Here is a 9,011-nt window from a genome sequence, read left to right as displayed (position 1 = left end):
CTTGAGTCCCTGTATGTCGTTAATCATGAAGCATTACAACCCTGCCCTTCCTTTTCCCAGAGAGGTGTTTAACACTGTCGGCGTGATGCATGGAGAAGCCTGGTGGTTGAACCGATTCCGACAACATATCCCGAGAGTGCCATGTTTCCGTGAAACAGAGAATGTTACTTTCTCTGATGTCTCTCTGGAAGGCAACCCTTGCTCGAATTTTGTCTACCTTGTTGTCAAGAGACTGGAGGCCGCTCCTTTTTGCCACTTCTGCGGCACAGTGGTTTTGGGTCGGCTATGGTGATTAGATCCACTGTCCTGGATGGTGATCCGAACAAGGGATCCGCTTCGGGAAAGTCGTATTCCTGGTCGTAATGTTGGTAAGTTGCCGTTGCTCTTACATCCAATAGTTCTTCCCGGCTGCATGTAGACTTAAGATTTCCTGGGGTAACAATGTAAGAAATAATACATAAACTAAATACTGCATAGTTTCCTAAGAACTCGAAGCAAGGCAACCATCTGTCGGCACCATCTTGAAGTGGAAGAGACAGGTTAAAAAAGATTTTTAAGCCTTGAGACAATTAAACATGGATTGTGTATATGTGCCATTCATAGGGGTGAATGGGCAAGAGAAAAGATGTATGTGCCTTAGAACGGGGTATGCCAGGCACACCGGTTTGAGTGTGTCAAGAACTACAACAATGCTGGCCTTTTCATGCTCAACAGTTTCCTGTGTTTATCAAGAATGGTCAACCACCCAAAGGACATCCAACCAACTTGACACAACTAGGGGAAGCATTGGAGTCAACATGGGCTAGCATCCCTGTGGAACGCTTTCAACTCCTTGTAGAGTCCGTGCCCCGACGAATGGAGGCTGTTCTGAGTGCAAAGGGGGGTGCTTTCTGGGCACTTGTTAAACTACATTTGGGATGGAAGAGGGATAAATAATTCAAGAACTAGCTTTTCTGTTCCCCCTTCGAAGGAAAATGCACTACAAACATAGCTATGTGTACACATTTTATAACACAGGGTTAAAGTTTACACCCAAGAATGACCGGAACAGTGAAAAGCAAATCTCTTACTGTAAAAGTAATTTGCCTTTCTCAATCACACCACTGACACAGTTGTCAGTCAAGACTCTTAAAATACATTTTCTATCAGCAAAGATACAAGAGAGCATATTACCGTCCAGTGATTAAACCACTGTAATTTAGACCTAATTGAAGAAAAGGCAATGATTGACTTTGCCTCCCACACCCCCTTTTTCAAAACTCCCCAGTCATTGGGTGACCTCATTGAAGGTGGCATTTCTCAGGTGTGTTTTTGCATACGTCACGGTTTAAGATAACTCCCCATATCTGACCATGATCGCAGAAGATAAATGAACAAATTTGTATAACAGGCTATGTTTGTGTTATACTCAATTGGGTTAAAATAATTTTTGTTGTATACTTAAATTTTTTACTATATACACTACATATACAAAAGTATGTGGACACGCCTTCAAATTGGTGGATTCGGCTATTTCAGCCACACCCGTTGCTGACAAATGTATAAAACCGAGCACACAGCCATAGACAAACATTGCCTTACTGAAGAGCTCAGACTTTCAACGTAGCACCGTCATAGGATGCTACCTTTACAGTTCGTAAAATGTCTATGCCTCTGTAAGTGCTGTTATTGTGAAGTGGAAACATCTACGAGCAATAACGGATGTCGATTATGGCAGCCCCCTGCACCTCTCTGATTCAGAGGGGTTGGGTTAAATGAGGAAGACACATTTCAGTTGAATGCATTCAGTTGTACAACCGACTAGGTATCCCCCTTTCCCAATAGCATAGAGCTTTAAACCACTTGCTTATGGTGATCTTAGGCTTGTGTGCGGCTGCTCGGCCATGGAAATCATTTCACAAAGCTCTCAATGAACAGTTCTTCTGCTGACGTTGCTTCCAGAGGCAGTTTGGTGGTCCCGTTCTGTGACCTTGTGTGGCTTGCCACTTCGAGACTGATCCATGTCTTCGGCGCCCGGGGAACAGTGGGTTAACTGCCTTGCTAAGGGGAAGAATGACAGATTTTTACCTTGTCAGCTCAGGGATTTGATCCAGCAACCTTTTGGTTACTGGCCCAATGCTCTAACCATTAGGCTACCTGCCGTTGGACTCTGGAGCAGTGGAAACACGTACTCTGGAGGGATGAATCACACTTCACCATCTGGCAGTCCGACGTACGAATCTGGGTTTGGCGGATGCCAGGAGAACGCTACCTGCCCCAATGCATAGTGCCAACTGTAAAGTTTGGTGGAGGAGGAACAATGGTCTGGGGCTATTTTTCATGGTTCGGGCTAGGCCCCTTAGTTCCAAAAAAAGGATACTACAGCATACAATGACACTAGATGATTCTGTGCTTCCAACTTTGTGGCAACAGTTTTTTTTAACCTTTATTTAACTAGGCAAGTCAGTTAAGAACAAATTCCTATTTTCAATGACGGCCTAGGAACAGTGGGTTAACTGCCTGTTCAGGGGCAGAACGACAGATTTGTACCTTGTCAGCTCGGGGATATGAACTTGGAACCTTCAGGTTACTAGTCCAATGCTCTAACCACTAGGCTACCCTGCCACCCTTTCCTGGTTGAGCATGAAAATGCCCCTGTCCACAAGCTAGATCCACAAATAAATGGTTTGTCGAGATTGGTGTGGAAGAACTTGATTGGTCTGCACAGAGCCCCGACCTCAACCCCATCGTACAACTTTGGGATGAATTGGAACACCAACTGCGAGCCAGGCCTAATCGCCCAACATCAGTGCCCAACCTCACTAGAGCTCTTGTAACTGAATGGAAGCAAGTCCCCGCAGCAATGTTCCAACATTTAGTGGAAAGCCTTCCCAGAAGAGTGGAGGCTATTATAGCAGCAAAGGGAGGACCAACTTAATATTAATGCCCATGATTTTGGAACGAGATGTTTGACAAGCAGGTGTCGACATACTTTTGGTCATGTTGTGTGTAAGAAGTTAACGTTTTTAAATAGTTAAATGTACTTTAGCAAAACATGTCTAGTGAGATCCATCTCTCTTCAACATCAGATTCACAACTTTTCTGTTCACAATCTAGTTCTGTCTCTTTACACTACACAAGTATCTCTCCTGGACCTAGTTTGTGTCGTCATAGAAGTGTAAAGAGGCCATTACTATACATGGAACAGGCCTGGCATACAGACCTACCTTTGTGCTGAGTACATTGACACAGCCTAGCTCCCTCCCTGGGCCTCCCCGGGGCCATAGTGTGGATGACGTGCCAGTGCCCTACTGGGGTAGATGTGATGTTCAGGGGGGTGAAAAAACAAACATGTTTGTGGGACTTTTTCCTCCTCCCTTCAGAACTGGTAAACCTTTGCACCTCAGACTGTCATTCCACTTTAGAAGAGAATCTGTATTTACACTGACAAAGAGGTAGATTTTCATTGTTGTTAAAATGAACCTGAAGGAGAGGCAGAGTGAGAAATACACTGTATGAGGGACTGTGGGTCATCAAAAGGTTTTCAAAAGTTGTTTTACAGTAAACATCCAGGGAAAAACTTAAGAAAAACAGTTGTGTCCTGAACAAGTGTGGTCTGCAGCTAATTTAAATGTTTATGCAATAATTATGAACTGATTCGGCACGTAGACCTCACATACTCAGGAATAGACCCAACACTCCACATTTCTCTGATAGAACCTGGGAAAACAGATCATTTCTATTTCACATTTCTGAGGAGGACAAAGGATTTATTTATTTTCTGCCCAGAGGCTACACCATGGGACATTAAATGTTTGCTCAGCATGTTTGCTTAAAAAACATATTGGAGACTCCTACTAGTTTCGATAATTGTTGGTGGGTGCAGATGGATGCCAAAAGATACACATACCAACAAAAAGAATCACATAGAAATGTATATATTGCAGGTTAGTATTGAATGGAATCATGAGAAAATAAGTAGGCCTATTTTGTAGTGTCATTATTAAAAAAAATGTTTGCAACAGTGGAAATTTGGAGTAGGTTTATTTGCAATCAAGTTTGCCCACTCCTAAGTGATATCATGCCAAAAGAACAGAAGTTTGCATAGTGCAAACATGTGCCAAGAACACAATGACCATATAAACCAGTGAAACGTTGATAAACCGGTGAAACGTCAGCCAGAAATCCCAAATATGAGGCAGGATTTTGATTCTGTATACAGTACACTACATGGCATGCAGACCTGGGTCATGTTCATTATGCGCCAAATGGAAGAAAACGGAAACGCTCATTTTCTGTTGCAAAACGTTTTAAAGAGCATTCCATTGAATGCCCTCATAAACATGACCCAAATCCCTGAGGCTCATGGAAAATGTGACATCTGGTAACTGCACTTTTAGGAAGTTAAATAGAAGAGAGATATAGTTGGGGGCGGTCAAATATATTGGGGAAGTCTGACTATTTGCTTTATATGTCACAGGCGTGGTTAACGCAAGGGAAAAGTCGTCCCCCCCCAACACACAAAAGCAAAGGTGAGCAAACCTCTGGTACATAAATTGCCCTAACATGCCAAAGGCTTGTCAAGACAAGAGAAAGTTTAAGGTCTGGTGTCATCGTAGTAAACTGTCTACATAGTTACTGCTTCACAATCCTTTTTGAATATTAGATCAAACTTAATCTTTTACCAACAAATGCAACAATAATGCTGAGTTCCTGTAGTAGTGTGATTTGTGTACTGTGCTGAAATGTCCACTTAGGGTTTTGCTCAAGACACATTGAAGGGAGGGAGAGGTATGTGGGATACATTACAGACACATTCAAGCAGAAAACTGAATTATAGGTAAAATGGGGTACACAAAAATTGCATCTCAGACACATCCTTTCAAAATTCAGTCAGAACAGGGTTGGATATTCTGGACAGCTGAGCACATGAATGAACATTGTTAGATAGGAGAGGGGAGCTGCTGTACAGTCAACTTTTTCCCGAAAGTGAGTTGCCACGGCTGCGTTTTATGTACATGATGTAATGTTACATCATGTGCAGAAAGGGGAGCTCCTATGGTTACATGTACCACTAGAAGCTTGTGGGATAGGGGCAGTGATAGGCAAGAGCCAAATTTGAAGTCTTGTGAGCAGAAACTTGAACATTGTGAGAACTTTGTGCTTCTTTCAGGGCACGTTTACAGTGAACACAGTAGCTAATAGGTTATTGTGGTTATTTAAGCATAATGTAGGCCTACCAACAAAACCAATGGAGCAAATCACAAATCACAACATTTTCACATGGAAATAGCTTTTATAAAAGTTTACATTATGAAGGGCTTTAATGATTTTTACTTGGTCTGTGACACCATGGGCCGAATAGGTGACTGTAAATTGTATGATGTAAGAAACCACTTTACAAAAAATATATATTTTATTACCATACAGAGAATTAGACAATATACAGTAGGCTACCCCTCTGCCCATTGGCTTATTTGCATATTCAAGCCTGTTTCAAAATACAACACTGCTCCTTTAATTAAGACATGAGCGTTTTACCTGACTGGCTTTTCAAAGACATCTTGAAATGTAGCCTACACATTTTGTAGGAAGCAGTAACTCCCCATTGCTGACCTATACTTCTCTATAACTGGGCTAATAACTCGCCGGCTAATTTTCAACCGCAGGTTATTAAAAGAAATTACAATAGAGCAGTGAGCACACTCAGAGCAACATAGGACAAGCAAGACGTAGCATACAGACAGAACAAAAAGCAGCAAGACAAAATTCATAATTTTTTTTTTTATTGCTATGCAGACGACACACAATTAATCTTCTCCTTTCCCCCTTCTGATGACCAGGTGGCGAATCGCATCTCTGCATGTCTGGCAGACATATCAGTGTGGATGACGGATCACCACCTCAAGCTGAACCTCGGCAAGACGGAGCTGCTCTTCCTCCCGGGGAAGGACTGCCCGTTCCATGATCTCGCCATCACGGTTGACGACTCCATTGTGTCCTCCTCCCAGAGCGCTAAGAACCTTGGCGTGATCCTGGACAACACCCTGTCGTTCTCAACTAACATCAAGGCGGTGGCCCGTTCTTGTAGGTTCATGCTTTACAACATCCGCAGAGTACGACCCTGCCTCACACAGGAAGCAGCGCAGGTCCTAATCCAGGCACTCGTCATCTCCCGTCTGGATTACTGCAACTCGCTGTTGGCTGGGCTCCCTGCCTGTGCCATTAAACCCCTACAACTCATCCAGAACGCCGCATCCCGTCTGGTGAGAGAACTTGGGAAGGTTGAACACGTCACCCCGCTCCTCCGCTCTCTCCACTGGCTTCCAGTTGAAGCTCGCATCCGCTACAAGACCATGGTGCTTGCCTACGGAGCTGTGAGGGGAACGGCACCTCAGTACCTGATCAGGCCCTACACCCAAACAAGGGCACTGCGTTCATCCACCTCTGGCCTGCTAGCCTCCCTACCACTGAGGAAGTACAGTTCCCGCGCAGCCCAGTCAAAACTGTTCGCTGCTCTGGCCCCCCAATGGTGGAACAAACTCCCTCACGACGCCAGGACAGCGGAGTCAATCACCACCTTCCGGAGACACCTGAAACCCCACCTCTTTCAGGAATACCTAGGATAGGATAAAGTAATCCTTCTCACCCCCTTAAAAGATTTAGATGCACTATTGTAAAGTGGCTGTTCCACTGGATGTCTTAAGGTGAACGCACCAATTTGTAAGTCGCTCTGGATAAGAGCGTCTGCTAAATGACTTAAATGTAAATGTAAAATAAAAGCAACAAAGTATTTCCACACCTCACAAGCTACAGACAACATGGATCATTCATCTGAACAATATTATCAGCCCTCATATCGTTCATATGACACATCGTGGACATGCTCTCAGTTCGGGAACAAATTCGGTGTTCCACTTCGTTTTTTTTTTTTTGCCAACGGGAGTTTTCTAGAGAACATCGGTGACGCTGAGCATATGTCCAAGGCAACGGTCTGTCAGAAATGGGACTCTTGCACTGAAACGTTTCCTGTGCACTTTTGTGGTGTTCCCAAGTCACAGACCCACAAGACTCAAAGAAGAATTCCATGTATCCGTCTAGTCAGTAATTTTATATATTTTAGGGCTTCCATGTGTGATTCGCTGCATAGATGGCACTCTTATTCCCATCACAGCTCCTTCAGTAAATGAAGGAGATTATGAGAATAAGTCTTTCCACAGCATTAATGTGCAGGTAGGCCTAAGTAGTAGCCTTTAGCATTCCAAATGAAAGATACTTCACAATACAGCTACCGCAACTAATTACTGTTCTGCACTGTGAAGATTATATGTGATGCAGCCCACATCAGCAATGCGGAAGCAAAGTGACTTGGGTCTGTGTATGACTCGCAAATTTTTAGTGTACACTGAGTGCTAGATTTGCACATGGTGAGTTTATATATAGCTATATCCTATTATAATCATTATTTTCTTTCCACCTATTGCAACTGAAAATGTAAACCGTATACTCATAGGAGAGTTCGATGGTTACCTGCTCAGTGACAGAGGGTACCCCTGCCAGACCTATTTGCTGACCCCTTACCCTGATCCTGGCCCGCAGCAACATAACTTGGCTCACTGCAGGACATGAGCCATGGTAGAGATGACCATTGGGATGCTCAAGGCCCAGTTCCAGTACCTTCGTAATCTCAGGGTCACTCCAGAAAGGGCATGTGACAGTGTGGCATGTGTGATTCTCCACAACATTGCCACAATTAGAGAACAATGTCCTATTCAACCAGTGAACGATCCTGATAATGAGCATGACCCCGCTGACACACCAGATGGAAGAGACACAATATGCTACCATCATTTCTGACTGACCAATCACCTCCCCAGTGTCAAACAAAGACAATGCCTTTCTTTTTATGAAGGAGTCTTTATTTCCTGCCAGTGCAAATGCAGTACAGTAGTTAATACTTATGTTGTTCAACCAAGTAAAATCATTCACCCACCTTTAACTGATGTTCCAGCTGTTGTATTTCTATGTTCTTGCATCTGCAGCCTTATGTGGTCAATTTCTAAATTACATCTTTAAATTTGTTTCTCTAAGTACAGCTGTTTCACAGGGAACTATAGGAACACAAAAATGACATTGAATTTCACAGTGCCAGGTCTACTTAGTTTCATTGTAAATCATGGGCTGAATAACATCTTACTGAGGTAAGTTGTACTGTGGAGGTGGATGGACCCTCTTCCTCATTGTAATTTCCAGCATTGCTCTGTTAGAGAAAAAGGTGCACGTTTTATTATGGTACAACACTATCATCAACTGTTAGCTGTTATTTTTTTTTACCTCAATAGGCCTCTCTGTAGCTTCCCTCTCTGTGGCAGCTAACAAGGTGTCTTCATCATTCTCCTGTAATGAAAATTAACAATGTTGGCGTTCTACTCTAACCCATTATGAAAAATCTGTGGAGTACTAAGATTACTTACAACTGCATGGAGGTCTGTTATGGCAGAAGGCTCCACCAGACAGATTACACCATCAGTAGCTGGTAGAAGATGAAGATTACTTTAAATAGTTTGAATTTTGTTTTTACAACAGTGTGCAGGCCACATCCCAATTTCAAATAAATAACTCAGAGTTACCTTAAAATAGATTATGATGTCTGAAGGACAACTAAGAATCTGAAAAAGTAACAGCAGTCAATTACAAATAATTGTATCGCTGCAAGAAAATCAGTATGCCAAGTAGTGTCTAAGATGGATGGGTGGGAATCACTGAGGTAACACTATGGCAAAAGGATGAATGTACATAGATTATTAATTTGAATAAGTAACCTCTTATGTAGGCCCACCCTTGGGGTGGTTGGGTCAGATGAGGTTCCTCCAGAGATGCCTTTAGCAATAGGTCTCCCACTGTTTTGACTGAGGGCCATCTCTTTAGCCTCGGGAGTGGTGGTGGACCCCCACCTTTTCTTCAGCCCTCAGCCTTTTTTATATTGGCTATAATGGAGGTCAAATTTGAACATGTCCAGTAAGCACAACATT

This window comes from Oncorhynchus nerka, linkage group LG15, assembly GCF_034236695.1.
Source record: "Oncorhynchus nerka isolate Pitt River linkage group LG15, Oner_Uvic_2.0, whole genome shotgun sequence".
In the NCBI taxonomy this organism is placed as follows: domain Eukaryota; kingdom Metazoa; phylum Chordata; class Actinopteri; order Salmoniformes; family Salmonidae; genus Oncorhynchus; species Oncorhynchus nerka.
The sequence above is the reverse complement of the archived record's forward strand: the minus strand, read 5'-3'. Positions refer to the sequence as shown.